The 18,802-nt window shown below is 33.2% G+C and overlaps 1 protein-coding gene and 1 long non-coding RNA gene across 3 annotated transcripts in view; one reads left to right on the plus strand and one right to left on the minus strand.

Moving 5' to 3' along the window:
- The window catches only part of LOC145735716 (uncharacterized), a 150,678-nt gene that overhangs the window by 111,432 nt on the left and 20,444 nt on the right, over positions 1-18,802 (minus strand). The window lies entirely within an intron of this gene.
- On the plus strand, positions 6,270-7,981 carry LOC145726769 (uncharacterized). Of its 2 annotated transcripts, XR_014177675.1 has the most exons (3): positions 6,270-7,497; positions 7,576-7,758; positions 7,822-7,981. It is a non-coding gene; the product is annotated as an uncharacterized LOC145726769 (long non-coding RNA). The 2 variants fall into 2 exon arrangements; XR_014177667.1 differs by having other exon boundaries at positions 6,270-7,758.

Below are 18,802 nucleotides of genomic sequence, written 5' to 3' on the forward strand. Positions count from 1 at the left end.
CTATTTAGACTTAATATTTTTGAAAACAAAAAAATACCGGTATAATATTTTCAATTCGTCTTTGTAGTTATGAAATAAAAAAAAATTGTGGGACAGGCCCATTTCCAAATTAAAGTGCAATATCTTGTAAACGGTTAAAGCAACGGAACTTTTGCAGGAAACCACAAATGTTCAGAATGACATTCTGCATCCAGTGGACCAGTGTTGCCATTCCTTAAATAAAGTAATTTTTCGAAAGGATTTTTGAAAAAGTTGCTAGATTTTACTAAAAGTTCCTAGACAGACAAAAGTATAATTTGTACTTATTGTACTGCTATAAAGCAATGTTTTATAGTTTGGTAGCTTCATGGAGTTGTATTTGCCAGTTTCCACCATTGGGTCAGATTTAAATATACAGGGTAATTCAAATTCGAACCTCACCATTGGGATCTCGGAAACTATAAGAGATACGAGAAAGTTTAAATTGGGGCAAAGTTGCGCAATTTAAAGCTCAACCAAATGCTGTTTCAAAAATTTTGATTTTCCGAGTACTTCCGAAGATATCCGAAAAAAACTGAAAATTTGATTTTTTGTTTTTATTTATTTCTAATCTTATTTGAAGAGATATTCCAAAACTAAAAGCACCTTTTCATTGCCACTTTTTCCTAGCTATTCGATGATGGATTCAAATTTGCCACACGACGTTTCGTTTTTTGGCAGCCATCATCAACTTTCTTTTTTCTTATGGGCGCCATATTGGATTTTTAGCCCACAAAATAGTACGTTTTATTCTGATTTTAGTGATGTATAATAACTTATGATTTGCTTCATAAATAACAAAATAATTCAATAAAAACTATTTTTACTTTAGTTATTGGCTTTGAGTTAATGGGCCGTTTTAAAAAATGTCATTATTTGACAGTACTTGTCAAACACGATAATTCGGACGATCATTAGAGCTTTTAGAGATTTTATCTTTGTTACCTTTGAGTGAATGAGACCTTTTATGAAGATTACTTGGTAGTACTTGTCACACGCAATTGGCCTGAACATACTTAGTCACAAAGGTGTACACGTGACTTAAACCGGTTTATTCACTCGAAGAGCTTAGGCCACTCGCTACGCTTGTGGACCTAGTTGTTCTTTTCGTGAATAAAAAATGGTTTAAGTCACTTGCTGTATAAATAACTATTAAATCACTCTGAATGACATTCGCTTATTTACAGATGTAAACAAACAAACATCTACGGGGCGCGGTGCAAATAATAGAACTGTAATTTTAGTTTTTTTTTTAATATAAAAAGTCGAAATTTAATAAAATACTGTATAAGACACGTGACTTAAACCGGTTTATTCACTCGAATAAATATGAATGAATAAAAAATGGTTTGTCACTTACTGTATAAATAACTACAAACTTGCACTTAACATTATAAAAAATTTAAATTTGGCAAAAAATGAAGTTCCTAAAATGATGATCTTTCTCTTGGAAACATAAATAAGCCTTTTAAGTTAGAGATAATGCTAACAAATCTCTTTTTCTGATTAACCTAAATAGTTCAGCAATGCTTGTATAATAATAACATTTTCTGCGGGGGTTTCTTTTCTAGATACATTTTTAACTATGATTGACGCTCTAATGATCGTCCGAATTATCGTGTTTGACAAGTACTGTCAAATAATGACATTTTTTAAAACGGCCCATTAACTCAAAGCCAATAACTAAAGTAAAAATAGTTTTTATTGAATTATTTTGTTATTTATGAAGCAAATCATAAGTTATGATACATCACTAAAATCAGAATAAAACGTACTATTTGGTGGGCTAAAAATCCAATATGGCGCCCATAAGAAAAAAGAAAGTTGATGATGACTGACAGAAAACGAAACGTCGTGTGGCAAATTTGAATCCATCATCGAATAGCTAGGAAAAAGTGGCAATGAAAAGATGCTTTTAGTTTTGGGATATCTCTTCAAATAAGGTTAGAAATAAATAAAAACAAAAAATCAAATTTTCAGTTTTTTTCGGATATCTTCGGAAGTACTCGGAAAATCAAAATTTTTAAAACAGCATTTGGTTGAGCTTTAAATTGCGCAACTTTGCCCCAATTTAAACTTTCTCGTATCTCTTATGGTTTCTGAGATCCCAATGGTGAGGGTCGAATTTGAATTACCCTGTATAACCATAATAGACAACTACACGTAAAGTACATAATAAATAATATTATTTACACTGATTGTATTGTTTTTAAACAAGTTTTATATTTTTATAGCTTTATAGTGGTATTTGACTGTTTCCAAGTTTCTGACAGATTGAAATATCAAATGAACAAGTTTAAAATATCCAGACATACAAATGTGGTTCGAATTCTCCAAAGGTGGGGAATTTTCTCCACAGAAATGGCAACACTGCTGAGTAGACTAAGTTTACCCCCAGTTAAAACCACATAAATACGGTCACAATTATTTGGCACAGCGTTTCAAATTTAAGTGTATTTCTTTTTGTTTTTTGGACACCCTATATGTTCAATAGTGTGGTTATTAGCATGAGATGAAAGAGCAGTTCAAAACCAACATTTGCAGCTTTTTACAATTACTGAAATCCCAAAAATAGCGGAGATTCAAAATTTTAATCCAATTTCTCAAAATTTGTAAAAAAGTCGAATATCTGGGAAGCGGTTAGAGTTTTGGAAATTTTGTATGATACCAAAAATATTCAAAATGACATTTTGCACCCAGCGGACTAGACATGCACTTTAAACCGGGTAAACGCGGTCACAACTGTCAGAGTTTCATATACAATTCTAATTGATTTTGTTTTGTACACCCTTTATACGTTTATACGGAATTTTCTAAATTTTAATCCAATTTCTCAAAATTAGGTTGAATATCTGGGAAACGGTTAGAGTTACAGAAATTTTGTAGGACACCAAAAATGTTCAAAATGACATTCTACATCCAGCGGACTAGGTTTACACCCACTTGAAAACGGGTAAACGCGGTCATTGATAGAGTTTCATATACAGGGTGGTCCAGTTTTAAGTGTCAATAATTCACCATTTTAATAGCCAATCAAAAAATAAGTTGACTTGCATTGAGTCATTTTTCTGAAAAACGTTTCCTAAGGAAGATACAGTCCTCCAAATTTCAATTTAAAAAATCGTTTTATAGTTTAAAACTGAACATTCAAGACTTGTGAAAGTCCAAATTTGTACTGAATAGTCTAAAAACTTTTTTACTACTAGTCTTATGATTCGCTTTCTCAGACTGCCATTCTGGTTGAGTGTCTGAAACTGGCATTCAAGAACTAAAAAAAGTCCGGAAATCAAGACAAAGATTGTATTGTGCATGAAACTCATTTTTTACTACTAAAAATAATATAAAAGTTGACTTTTAATGCTAGAACTGACTTTACTAGGACTAAAGAGAGTCCAAAAGTATATTTTCAAGACTTTAATTGGTGTACAACGCAATTTTCTGGACTGGACAACAAGTCTAGAAGTAAATTAAATTTTCGGACTATTTTATTTCTAAAAATTAGTTCTCAAAACTATTATTGTAGCATTTGTTACCAAAATTTTTTACTTTTATTACTGAAGAAACTTGACTTTTAGAAATAGTCTTAAACTCGATTTTTCAGTCTTAAAAAGCATTAAAAACAGTCTGAATTTCTTAGAGATGCTACAATTTTTTGCACCTATGAGTGTAGAAGTCAATTTAATAGTGAAGAAGCTTATAAAATAACATTTTCAAGACTATGATCAGTGGACACACTGGCTTTTAGGCCTGATAAGTCAAAAACTTTGTAAAAGTCTTGAAACTTAATTTGAGGCACTAAAAACAGCCTTAAAACATTAAAAACCAGTCTAGTTTATTAAGAAATACCCGAATTTTTAGCACTGAGGTGTCTAGAAGTCGATTTAATAGTGACAAAGCTTGGAATGCCATTTTAAGTCTATGAGGAATGTAAAAATTGTTTTTTAAGTTTGCTATGTCAATAACTTGGTGAAGATAGTCTTGAAACTCGATTTTCCAAGCTGAAAGCAGTTTTGAAGCACTAAAAATAGTCCAGAATTCGAAAGAAAATGAAAAGCAAAGTAAAAAGCACGAAAAGTTCGTTTTCAAGACAATTTTCATGAACCTAATGTCAATGTCCTGCATCTAAGACTATTTTCAAGACTAAAATATTGAAATTTGTCTTCAAATTATGAAAACTTACTTCAAATGCAAATTTTAAGCTTCTGATGTCACTTTTCATTAGTTCAGTCACATTTTGGGGTTCAAGTCAATTTTTAAGGTTTAAATGTATGAATTTGTTGTAACAAATTCTTGAAAAAGTAGTTTTTATGTCTACAAGTCAATTTTTAGTATTAAAGTCTCTCGATTTGCATGAAAACTGGTTACAAACACAACTTTCAAGCTTCTGAAATTTTTATCTTTTCTAATTCAATTTTCAAAACTAAAGTCTTTTAGTTTGTCTGGAAACTATGAAAACTGGCTACAATAATATTTTTTAAACTTCTTAAGTGAATTTTCCGTTTCTAAGACAGGTTTTAAGTTGGGTTGGGTTAGTTTTGGGTCTTTGACCGTAATAACGTGTAATAAAGTGCTTGCTCCAACGGTCTGACAGTTATGACAAAAACAACGATTTTTTAAACAGAAATTTGAAGGACTGTATTTTATTTTCCTTAGGAAGCACTTTTCAGGAAAATGACATAATGAATGTCAACTTATTTTTTAATTGGCTATGAATTGGTGAATTATTGACATTTAAAACTGGACCACCCTGTATAATTGATTGTGTTTTGTACACCCTGTATACGCTCAATCATGTTGCGGTTAGCAGGAGGTGAAAGAGCAGTTCAAGACAAACATTTTCAACTTTCACTCAAACCCCAAAAATGACAAAATTACGCCATTTAAAAAAAATTGGTGCGATTTCCATAAAAATAAATATCTCGGAAACGGTTAGATTTTTGCAAAAATGACTCACAACTACAATAAATGTTGTTTAAAAATTGGAGAATTTAACAGAACTGTCTAAATTTTGTAGTCCAAAAAAACCACACTAATAATTGTTGGTTGTTTTGTGCAGAATTTCAAATTTTATAAACAAAGACTCTGTATTAATATAATTAACATTTAATATGAATAACATAATTTCCAGAAAAATCATTATTTTCTTGTTCAAAAATGTTTACATTAGAAAATATGTATTTGTAGTAAGTAAAGTTTTAAGATCAGTTACTTACCTGTAATTCGTCTGTTTCAAATCTCACAGTTAACATATTAGACTATGATCCCTACTATTACCTACCTATAGAAATTAACCAATATTGCTTAAAAGTGGAAACAAAATCGTGACAATCCTGTATCTTATGGCAGGGAAAACAATACTGAAATTCTTTTTGTACTCGGCCTGTTTTATCATTGTTGGGCCAAATCACAACGAGTCGGTCATATCTCGAAAAAACAGTTGCTCCATAAATGAACAGGCCAGCTTAACGTGGCTTTTAGGGTTAAATGTTACAATTCGTCCTGTCGGGGCTTTTTGTCATTTGCGGACCCTCGGGATATCCGGGTCGGCATTTATCAACAAAACACTCATGCACCCAAATTGCGCTCGCGCAAAACACCCTTCTAAAGGATTTATTGTTTGTAATAGGTATTTACACACACCATACCGGGTGGTGGTTTTGTAATTATAATTCTTACATAATTTTCACCCCTTTCAGTAAAGGGTAGGTTACTCAACTTCCGGAAACTGAAATTTATCACATAATTCCGTCTGGCTGATATATAAATACATCCGTAATACGAATGAGAAATGTGCTCCCCGCGCGCTTTTTGCGCCCCATTGTGCGTCTAACTTTTGATGTACCCTGTCAAAAGTTTCGAGATCGAATAAATTACGTTTTCGCGGTTTTGCATATGTATGAGTGCCGCCATTAAATCAGACACGGATTGAAATATATGTCGTGTTTGTACACGCCTGCCATCACCTTTTCTCCTTGCTCGTATGTGGGGGAGAGGGTGGGTCGGGGCGCGGGAATGACACCCTCGAATTCGGCACTGATTGCCTTCTAATTGGTCTGATAAATTTGTGTTTCGTGTTTTGGCTTTTAATGAAGCTTTCCGCATCGAAAGATTCGGCGCCAAATTTTGCCACTTGATTTGATTAACCTGATTGCGGGGAAGGTGCAACAACCGCTTGCCGTTTCATCAATCAAATCTAAACTGTCAGAATTTATGATTATGAGTGAAAAGAACGTGTCAAAGTGAGATTAATCATAGGTTATATCCCGAGACGTTCAAGTTTTATCGGGTAAACTGTGCATAGGTGATTTTTTGCAAAATTTTGCTTGGAAAATGATTGAGACTAAATAATTCGACGATTTTTTCCAAAGAATTATTTAGTCGAAACCATTTGCCTAAAAGAAAAATTTTGCAAAAAACTTACCAAGGCACATTTTACGTGATAAAACGTGAACGCCGAGGGGTATATGTCAAGATTATTTCCTGAAAACTCACATTTTAGTTTATTAACAAGAAAACACCTTAGTTAGAACACAAATACTAAACTAAACGTGATGAAATTAATGATAATATTGAATTCACCCCAGCAGACGACAGATTTTCGTTCAGCCATGTATATTTTTGTTTACATTTCAGATTGACAATCAGACGTCATAATATTTTAATTTATGTAATTTTTTAATGGAAACTACGTTATGGTGATTTATTAATTGTTAATATTGAAGAAAATAGTTTAAATTTTATATGTGTCCAAATCCCGTTTCGTTTAATATCAAATGTCCTTCAAAAAAACGTATTCGAAAAAGGTAGGAGGTGTTTATTCAGTGTAAAATTTTAGCAACTAGGGATTTATTCAGTATATAACGGCTCTCATTGGTCGAACTAGAAAGGTTCATTGAATTTTATTGGCTGCTAGTACAATGAGGGAGATAATCTAAAGAATTTATGGTCCATTTATTTTCCCGTGGCGGTTACGTCATCATTTGCCTTTCTTGTCTATTACATGCGTTCCGAGCGCGATAGAATTTTGACGTCATCTAGTCACGTCGGCAATGAATCAGGACGACAAGGCTCGGAAAATCGGCCGCCATTGTTGACAAAAAGTAAACAAAGAGACATTTTTTATTTTTGATGTAAATTTCACAATATTTTAACGAGTATTTCGATTCAAATGCGATACTACGTGTGGGACTAGATAATGTGTGTGTGTTTCGGTAGTCAGTTTTGAAAATGCCACCTTCTTAATACACTTTACAACTATCAAGGGGCCCAGTGAAACATTCTGAAGGAACTAGAGTTTGTGGAACAGAAAAGGATGTTTTTTCTAATAGAAAACACTGTCACAATGAAACAGCCCATATATTTACTTACTCCCAAGAAGAGTTTTTACAAGAACACTACAAAAACCAAGTTTATTCAAGACAGTGGTTCTCGAAGAAGCATGGATATAGAGTAAAGGTGTATTTAGCAGAAGCTGACAAGGTGTTTTACCTAATATTATAAAAAAGACTCTGGTAAAGGTATTAATGAGCTGCTAATACTAAATAGCTTATGTTTCAGGTACCTTTATTTGCCTAATCTAGAGTTTGCTTATCATGCTTTGAAAGGGTCCAAATTTAAAAAGTCCCATTATCAATTGCTCTAAAAGACTCTAAACAAAAAGTGTTTGAAGCTATGGTTATAATGGTGTTGTCAAAATCCATATGCAGAGTGTTGAAAAAACAAATTTCTAATAAGTTTCAGGTAATATTAGAAAGATACAAGTTACTTAATACATAAATTTGATCAAATGCCATTATTTTGCAGAATTAGCCCTTATAAATTTTGCCCTATCTTCTCTGACTATAAGGCTAGAAACAGATGGTGCTACTGTTAAATACTTTTCCATCAGATAGTAGGTTAAATTACTATTTTAATTGTATTATTTACACATTATGAAATATACAAATAAAATCTTTAAAAAGTACACTCAAGTTTCTTTTTTATCTAAGAAGTCTAGTTTTCTTCATAAACAATCGTAAAATTAGATAATTTCTTTAACTGAAGTACCTACCTGCTCTTACAATAAATTGAACTGAAATTGAAAAAACATGTTAAATAAATCACACATCAAAACCAAAATGATATGTATTTAATGCTGGGTAAATTTACAAAAGGAAATACATAAGCAATCTATATCACAAAACCAAGAAGCCAAAGTTCTTAAAACACCAACAATTCTGTTATAAGTTAAAACACTGCTTTAGGATTTAATAGTCCCCAGGATACACACATTCCTTTCTTGCAAATTTTATGGAATAATTCTTGAAACGCTGGTATTGGGCTGTTAATGACTCGTTTGAATGCACCTATCTGTGATGTTCTTTCCAGATAATTTAAATTGAATGTTGTTGTTGTTCTCAAGCCAAAGTTTGATTGAAACTTTCCGCCTTTGTTTACCACCAAATGTTGCAAGTTTTCCAGTTTGGTGAAGAAAAATCTTAAATTCTACGAAGGTCTCGCAATAACAACACTAATTAATAAACTTAAACAACCCTAAATTAAGTTTTTATTTCTTCTGTTTGTAGTTTTTGCGGTTTTTCAACTTTTTAAAATTCCTAACCTGAAAATGTTTAGCCGATTGTCAGTTGGGACTGTGCCCTATGTTGCCACATCTTCCACGAGCAGATGTGAACCTGGTGTATTGTTGGTTGCAGTAATAAACAGACCGATAAATTATACAGATTTCGAAAAAAAAGCATTTATTGCATGCAAAACATGTGGGATTCTTAGAATGTTTTTTTTCGAAACAATAAAGTTTTCTCATTTTCATTTATAATTGCTTAATGAAAATTACATATTGTGAGGTTTAAAGGAGGAATTTAAAAAACGGCAACGTCCAAACAGGTGATTAAAAAAATGGATAACCTAGCTTGTAATAAACGACGTGCGTAAATTTCAATATGGCGGAGCACTTGATGACGTAGCCGCCACGGGAAAAAAAATGAACCATAGTCAAGATTAATTTGAATCGGTAAAAATTCACAAACTGGCAACACGAAAGCTCGCCTAGAAAAAGCTGATGATAGAAGTGACTGCACGCACCTAATTGGTTGAAAACCGTCTACGTCATATCTAGTGGGCGTTTTAAATTTTTCTATGAAATTTGAATCTTTTTATTTAATTCATGTTTTATTAGTATTTTGAAAAATAATAAACTTTGTATTGCATATTTTTGCGTTCTAATCAAATATGTGGGATGATTTTCCGTCGTTTTAGACTCACTAAACTGATCGACAAGCAAAAGTCAAACAAGTAAGCGTAACTTGAGGGGTAATGATGCAACAAACATTAAAATATAGCGTCGCAGACAAAAACATGGCGGTAAACAACGGAAATTAAAACGAAGGATTCGCTTTGCGAAATTAGAAGAGACAGCACAGACACAATAGAATAATGCATAACTAAAATCTTGAAGTGAAGTCTGTTGCGCCATTGTCCCGCCAGGCGAGATGTGAAAGTTTTTCTTTGTCCATCCCCATTTAAATCCTTGCACGCTCCATTAATTTATAACGGGGCGCGATTTTGTTTTGTTTTTACTTCGTTTTTACGTCCGTTGTGTACCGATTCTTAGTCATAATTTAATTAAAATTACTCCCGCCACTTTTGGCCCCCAAAAACACTTTGCCCGGCAACGATCCAGAGGAGATTGATGCCTTTAATAAAGGACGAAGTAAGACGCCCGGCATAATTTAGGAAACGTTCAAGCGAGTCGGGCAAATGGGACGTTTAGTTAATTTTACACTGAATTAGTTCTAATTTCTACAAAAGTAATAGTCGCTATTAAAGCGAGAATTTATTTGCATATAGAGGCGCGTTTGTTTTCCTTTGTAATTTGCATAAATACAACGCACAATAGTACCCAAAATGGTAAATTACCCTTGTTGCGGTTATTAAAACGTCAAAACTTTCTTTGCACCCCGTCCGACGTTATATTAATTAAATGGAACGATAATTTCTTTCAAAACTATTTTCTAGATTGATGGTTTTTAATAAAGGAAGTTCTGAAAGGTTCGTGTCGCCTCTCTGCATTCTTAGTTGCTTTAAAGTGACGTTTAATTAAGAAAGTGGATTCTGTATAACTTAAAAGTTATTCCACTAATTCAGGTACAAGAATTTTGTCAGCCATTTCACGGGCATTACAAGAGAAAATTTCTAAAAATTACTTTCTTATTATTTGTGGTCCGTTTTTATGGCTCACAAATTTTTGTGTTTAGTTTTTGTGTTATTCACATAACATGCAGTGCATTTGTACTGTTGATGGTAAGTGCACTGCAAAAAGTAGACAAATGACAGCATTCACAATAAACTGAAATTAAAATTAGAAAATAGGAATCAGGTTAAGATTTCAGAAACACAAAACATAAACGTCATACTAATAATAGTAACCATCCCCTAGTCTTCGAGTATTTGTTTCAAAAAAGATAATTAGGTCCAAACTGAACAGACATTCATAAACAAATAGAAAAAAGCATTCTTTAAAATTTTCCAAATTTTGAACAGTTAATTGACAACAAAAATATGAATATGTCAAATGTCTGAAATGGCTCTCCTTATTGGTTGCTTGTATTAAGGTGGTAAAACTTAAGAGTAAAAGCTAAAAGCTAAAAGCTAGATAGGTTTTTCACTACTATTAAGTTATTAATACCGCAGTATACAAGTGTGAACAGTACATTAATTTATAATGTATGAATACTTTATCCAGTGAAATAAAAAAGTTGTCGTGTCGTGCTATAAAACGTGTTATTTGGCAACATTGCATTCTGCGGACTTCACTCGTGACTTGACTTTGACGTTACAAATAGAGTCCGTATTTCTAGGAATTTTGCTTTTTGTAAATAATAAAAGCAACCAACCTTTGACAGAACGATTTACGCAAAACCACGTCATTTAACAGATTTTTTTAATGGTTTTTTGCTTCTTCTTTTTTGTGCTTAATTTAGTTTTTTGAGCTTATTTGCTGCTATTTTTTGTATGGTTTTAAGTTGAATAGGCTAATTTACAATTGCAATTATATTGAAATATTGAAGGCTTCTAAGAGATGAAAACATTCTCTTTCTAGAAACATTCCAAGGGCTTGGCCCCCTCCCCTTGGAAATTCAAAAAAGTAATATCAATGAAAATGTACAGGATTTTCATAATAAAATAGTCGACAAATTTACGAAAAACCAAAGGAGATTATGTTTCAATTGATATAATCAGGAAATAGGTCTCACTGAAAGAGTTTCTTGCAATTTTAAATAAAATACCATTTTCCCATCTTCCATTCCATATCAACATGCCCCCCCCTAGGTTATATGCTCTTGAAACATTCTAGAGCAGTTTAACAGCTTCGTAAAGTTTCTAGACTGGTCTACAAGGTTTTAAATGCCTTAAAAACAGTCCAGAACCTGATTCAGTGCTCTTTAAACTGTAAACACTTTCTAAATGCTTCTAAAGTAGTCTAAAAAGGCTATTTTAATTAATTATGGCATGGAGAACGCGAATCTAGTGTCCGTTTTGCCCCCATTTAGTCACTGACTTTGAAATTAGGGCATTTTTAACAGTTTTCACGACATGACACCCTTAAAAAGAATATTTTGACAAATGACAGTTTACGTCACATTTCTACCATTAACCTAAACTAACTGGTTGGATGTTGCGCTTTGTATCTTGTGGACGTATTGTGTCCTGTCCTTCGGCCCTGGACATGTGTCTGGTGGCTGATTGACTGACGAATTAGAGTGCTGATGATGGCCTAAAGGGCCGAAACCGGTTTACTAAGGATTAATAAAATTTGCACGTAGCATACGTTTTTCACTAAACCACCCTGTAAACTAACTAAGGCAGTTAAAGACAATTTTCAAAATGTAATAATTTTCCAAAAAATTTATATTTAAAAATGTCAAAAATCTAGTTCATTTCGACCGGTGCGTTGTATGGTAAAATGTTATATTTAATGAAAGGGGCATACATGGTAAAAATTTTACACTGCTAACTCAAACCGTTTTCGAAATATTTAGAAAAATGTCCGAAGAAAAGTATCAAGTCTGACGCCCTCTAGCGGCCAAACGGGGCAAATTAGCGGTCAACGTCACGTGATAGCTCTAATCATTAGCCACTTACGATCATTTAATGTGTCTATACGGTACGTTTCAAATAATCAAGTTATTCTCAATTTTTTGGGAAAATGCACCGAAATGTTGTCAAAATGAAAGTTGTTGTCAAATTTAAAGTGGTTTTTAGTAAATATTTCGAAAACGGTTAGATTTACATAAAAACTACAAGAGTGCCAAATTGTTCCTAATGGGCCACTAAACCAAACTACGTAACGTATGAACATCAATACAATTGCGTGTATACAGAGTGTGGACAAAATTGTTAATGGATCATTATTTTTGCTCACCCTGTACACAATTTTTTAGATACAATTGTTTGCTCTACACCACTGAAAAGAGCAGTTCAAGACGTTTCTTTTGAGTGGTTGAACCACACTGAACTCCCAAAAATAACCAAGCTACAGGGTGTTAAAGTTTTGAACTAATTTTCGGCAAAAAGTGCATCAAAGTAGTTTTTGAAAAATATCTTTAAAACGGTTAGAATTACAAAAAAAAACACTACAGAAACTCCAAAATGCTTCTCAAGCAGTCGAAAGTCTTCCAAAACTGTCTAGAAGTTTCCAAAAGCTTTTAGAACGCTTTAAAGGCAGTCTAAAAGCATCCGTATGATTTGAAAACAGTTTAAAAGCTTCTAAAAGTTTCTAGAACCGTCTACAAGGTTTCAAATGTCTTAAACGCAGTCCAGAACCTTCAATGTTCCTAAAGTAGTCTAAAAAGATTTCAAAACACTGCAGAAACACCAAAATGGTTCTAAAACAGTCCGAAGCCTATCAAAACAATCTAGAATGCTCTTCAATTAGGCCAGATGCTCCCAAAAGGTATCGAAACCGTCTAAAAACTTCAAAAAAATTCTAGAACCGTCTAAGAATTTCCAAATGCCTCTAAAGCATTCCAGAAACTTCAATATGCTCTTTAAGTGGTTGAAAAGAGTCTAAAATCTGTCGTATGCTTCTAAAGCAGTTTAAAAGCTTTAAAAAATTTCTAGAAGTCAAAAAAAGTAAAAATATTTGCATCTCTGAAAGAGTTTTGTGCTTTTTTACAGATTTTTATGCTTTTTAATCCGGACTCTAGTTCGAAAACGAACAGAACAAAGCCTTGAAGGTTCTAAACTGCCTTTAAGGCATTTCAAACCTTGTAGACGGTTTTAAAAACATTTGGAAGCTGCTAAACTGCTTTAGAAGCATACGGAAGCTTTTGAGAGCCTCTAGATAAATTGAAAAGCATTTGGAAGCTTTTAGAAGCTTCTAGGCTGCTTTGTAAGCTTTGCAAGGCATTTTAGAGGTTCTATAGTGTTTTGGAATGTTTTTTCTTTTTTTTTAGACTACTTCAGGAGCATTTGGAAATTGATACATTTTGCAACATGTTTTTGTCGTTCAGAAGCTTTCAGTATCTCAATATAGCAATTTTTTGTCAAAGCAGTTATTAGTTTAGTTTATTTTTAAAAACTTGAAAAGCTTGTTTTGTAAAAAACTAGTTAAACCATACAAAAATAGCAGTAAATAAGCACAAAAAACTAAAAAAGCACAAAAAGGAGAAAAAAGCAAAAAAAGCATTAAAAAAATCTGTCAAATGAAAAATTTCTAGAAATCGGGACTCTAGCTCACGAAGATGATCACCTACGGCTCGTGCCTTCATCTTCGTGAGTAATAGCTATCGTTACACGCTAGTTGAATAATATACTATTTCCAGCTACTGTAATAATTGAAAATCATTTTAAAGGGCAAACAACGTAAATTTACTACACAAAATTTTTGAAAACAATATTGAAATGTTGGCAAAACAATTATTTTCCAGTCAGATTAATTTTGTGGGACAGCCAGTGATATTGATATGTATAAACTCCCGTCAAAAACTTGAACAACCGATTTATAGCTGTGTGGGTCGCCGCGGGTCAAAACAAGATATCTCTGCTATTTCCAGGTGATTAATGATACTCTGTGAACAAAACTCTTCGTGGCACGTAGACTTATTTCCAGTTAATAGCCCAGTCGTATCATGTCCCCGAAATGATCCGGAAAAATTTGTCATTTGCCATCGGATTTGTACGTCACAAATTTGTAACCGAAACAACAAACGTGTTTCGCTTTATACGGTTATAATTTCTCTATTATCTTGATTTCAATGTTGTTGTTTGTTAGATATTCACAATTTTCTTCATCAGACAGAAAAAGTTTACACAAACTGTGGATATTTCCTAAGAAATTTTCATGTATTTCTAGTAATTTTCAGAAAGTTGCCAACAAAATGTACACAAATGCATTTTTTTTCAATACTTCTTTTTAATCAAATTTATTAAACAAACAAAATTTATTCGTGCTTACAGGAAAAGGTTTGATAGTATAAAAATACTAAATCTATTTGTATAATGCTACAATTTTATGTAAATTATAAAAATCAAAAAAGTCATTAATAAGAAATTCATTAATAGAGTAGAATGATTTAACAATCAAATATTTTTTTATTTTTGTTTTAAATTGCAGAAAAGGTGACGACTTTATGTGAGATGGCAACAGTGTGTGAGAGGGTGTCAATTTGCTTCAGCATAAAATCGCACATTTTTAGACACCCGCTGATTTCACATTAATTTACTCCCTTACTTGACAAGATACGTCAAAATGTCATAGAAAACAAAAGATAGTGCAGATTACAAGATTTCCAAAAATATCCCCACACGAGTTGATTAGTCATACCGTTTGGCCGCTAGAGGGCGTCAAAGTTGCTTCACCATAAAATCACTAATTTTTAGACACCCGCTGCTTTCACCCTAATTTACTCCCTTACTTGACAAGATACGTCAAAATGTCATAGAAAACAAAAGATAGTGCAGATTACAAGCTTTCCAAACATATCCCCACATGAGTTGATTGATAACACTGTTTGGCCGCTAGAGGGCGTCAAATTTCCTTTACTATAATATCACATATTAGGTATATTGTAAATATTTTTTAGTCAGATTTCATGTATCTCTTAATCCGGCCGAGTTCCTGGCAAAGAAATGGTTAAAATGTCAAATTTTAGTTCTAACTCTGTTAGTTTTTGAGATATCAAAAAACCGACTGCACCAGCGTCTTTTCCGGGAAATTCTAACATAAAATAACACCGAGACGTCAACTGTAACTTGACAAATAAAAAAGTTGTATTTTTTGACGGTTCCAGACCGCCATTTTGAATTTTCTGTCAAAATATTGACTTGCACCTCATTTTAAAGGAAATTTCACGTAATTTTAATAAATGACAGACAAAATGGCGTTCTAGGCCGCCATTTTGAATTTTCCGTCAAAATATTGACTTGCACCTTATTTTAAAGGATATATTGCGTAGTTTCAAGAAATGACAGACAAAATGGCTTTCCAGGCCGCCATTTTGAACTTTCTGTCAAAATATTGACTTGCATCTCATTTTAAAGAAAATGTCACGTAGTTTCTAGAAATGACAGACCAAATGGCGTACCAGGCCGCCATTTTCAATTTTCCGTCAAAATATTGACTTGCACCTTCTTTTAAAGGAAATATTTCGTAGTTTCAAGAAATGACAGACAAAATGGCGTTACAGGCCGCCATTTTGAATTTTCTGTCAAAATATTGACTTGCATCTCATTTTAAAGAAAGTTTCACGTAGTTTCTAGAAATGACAGACAAAATGGCGTTCTAGGCCTCCATTATGAATTTCCTGTCAAAGTATTGGCTTGTATCTCATTTTACAGAAAATTTCACGTAGTTTCTAGAAATGACAGACAAAATGGCGTCGCAGGCCTGCATTTTGAATTTTCTGTCAAACTATTGACTTGCACCTTATTTTAAAGGAAATATTGCGTAGTTTCAAGAAATGACAGACAAAATGGCGTTCCAGGCCGCCATTTTGAATTTTCTGTCAAAATATTGATTTGCACCTCATTTTAAAGGAAATTTCACGTAGTTTTTATAAATGACAGACAAAATGGCGTTCCAGGCCGCCATTTTGAATTTTCCGTCAAAATATTGACTTGCACCTTATTTTAAAGGAAATATTGCGTAGTTTCAAGAAATGACAGACAAAATCCCTTACTTGACAAGATGCGTCAAAATGTCATAGAAAACAAAAGATAGTGCAGATTACAAGCTTTCCAAAAATATCCCCACACGAGTTGATTGGTCGTACCGTTTGGCCGCTACAGGGCGTCAAAGTTGCTTCACCATAAAATCGCACATTTTTAGACACCCGCTGCTTTTACCCTAATTTACTCTCTTACTTGACAAGATACGTCAAAATGTCATAGAAAACAAAAGATAGTGCAGATTACAAGCTTTCCAAAAATATCCCCACACGAGTTGATTGGTCATACCGTTTGGACGCTAGAGGGCGTCAAAGTTGCTTCACCATAAAATCACTAATTTTTAGACACCCGCTGCTTTCACCCTAATTTACTCTCTTACTTGACAAGATACGTCAAAATGTCATAGAAAACAAAAGATAGTGCAGATTACAAGCTTTCCAAAAATATCCCCACATGAGTTGATTGGTCATACCGTTTGGCCGCTAGAGGGCGTCAAAATTGCTTCACCATAAAATCGCACATTAGAAGAATTTTATTCAAGAAATAATTATTAATTAAAAATATTTGAATAAAAGCCAATTTACGATTAAAAAATCTTAGAAAAATGTGTTAATTTGTGGTAGAAAACTGGCTGACGACATTTCCATTGTTAGAGCATTTTAACTACAAAACTCTCCGGTTTTTTCATTGCGAGAGGCTTTAATGATCCTGCCCCGGCTAGTTCTGGGAAAAATCATGACAAATTTATCCCCGGTGTTACAATAATTCGCGGTGGAGGCAACTAATTAAAAATAGCCCAAGCGGAGGGCACAATGGCAACTGAAACCCGTTAGAGCGCAATTTTTAATTAACTCCGCTTTTCAGCGGCTCTTTGTTGCCTTTGTATAGATCCGGCAATTCAATATATGATTTTCCGTTTTAATCCGACCTTCGTATTGTTTTCCCCACTTTAATTCGGATGCAACTCTTTAAAATCCTTTTGTTTGCGACGTTCTTGTCGCGAAAATGAAGCCAAAGTTTACGCAAAAATGGGGAAAATTTACGCGTTCCTGATTTCTTTTCGACGTTTAAGTTAGGTAAATAAAAATCTAACCCCAACCTAATTTCCAAGCCGGGTTAATGGAAGTTTAAACTTCATTCGAGAACAAAGATAAAACAAGGGAGAGCCTTTATCTTTATTTTGTTAGCTCCTGTTTAGCCGGAAGATGTTTTTTTTTCTCCCCCACATCTGTGCTTGATGGATCTCAAACAGTGTTAAAAAAGACATTTCGTTATTAACGTTATTTAAAAATAACTATTTATGATACGAGTGTTAAAATGCGCATTTTTAAGGCACGCACGTGAAAGTTTACAAGACGAACTTCTCTGGAAATTTTTTAATAGTTCAGTAGCGTGTTTAAGGTCGAATTTTTGATCCGTTTGTAAAAAATTGTTATTTACATTATTAATATAGTATGATATTATGATATTAGTGTACATTACATTGTATGACATTTATACTGAAACTGAAGTTTTAGAGAGTAACTAAACCTATACTCGCTTTAACACAGTTCGAAAAGTTAACGGTTAACGTAAATGGCGGCCTGAAACGCCATTTTGTCTGTCATTTCTTGAAACTACGTGAAATTTCCTTTAAAATGAGGTGCAAGTCAATATTTTGACAGAAAATTCAAAATGGCGGCCTGAAACGCCATTTTGTCTGTCATTTCTTGAAACTACGTGACATTTCCTTTAAAATGAAGTGCAAGTCAATATTTTGGCAGAAAATTCAAAATGGCGGCCTGAAACGCCATTTTGTCTGTCATTTCTTGAAACTACGTGAAATTTTCTTTAAAATGAGATGCAAGTCAATATTTTGACAGAAAATTCAAAATGGCGGCTTGAAACGCCATTTTGTTTGTCATTTCTTAAAACTACACAATATTTCTTTTAAAATAAGGTGAAAGTCAATATTTTCACAAAAAAATTCAAAATGGCGGCCTGAAACGCCATTTTGTCTGTCATTTCTTGAAATTACGTGAAATTTTCTTTAAAATGAAGTGCAAGTCAATATTTTGACAGAAAATTCAAAATGGCGGCCTAAAACGCCATTTTGTCTGTCATTTCTTGAAATTACGTAAAATTTCCTTTAAAATGAAGTGCAAGTCAATATTTTGACAGAAAATTCAAAATGGCGGCCTGAAACGCATTTTGTCGGTCATTTCTTGAAACTACGTAAAATTTCCTTTAAAATGAGGTGCAAGTTAATATTTTGACAGAAAATTCAAAATGGCGGCCTGTAACGCCATTTTGTCTGTCATTTCTAGAAACTACGTGAAATTTCCTTTAAAATGAGATGCAAGTCAATATTTTGACAGAAAATTCAAAATGGCGACCTGAAACGCCATTTTGTTTGTCATTTCTTGAAACTACGTGAAATTCTCTTTAAAATGAAGTGCAAGTCAATATTTTGACAGAAAATTCAAAATGACGGTCTGAAACGCCATTTCGTCTGTCATTTCTTGAAACTACGTGAAATTCTCTTTAAAATGAGATGCAAGTCAATATTTTGACAGAAAATTCAAAATGGCGGCCTGGAACGCCATTTTGTCTGTCATTTCTTAAACTACACAATATT

This window comes from Ips typographus, linkage group LG1 (assembly GCF_016097725.1).
Source record: "Ips typographus isolate SLU linkage group LG1, UJ_Ityp_2.0, whole genome shotgun sequence".
NCBI lineage: Eukaryota > Metazoa > Arthropoda > Insecta > Coleoptera > Curculionidae > Ips > Ips typographus.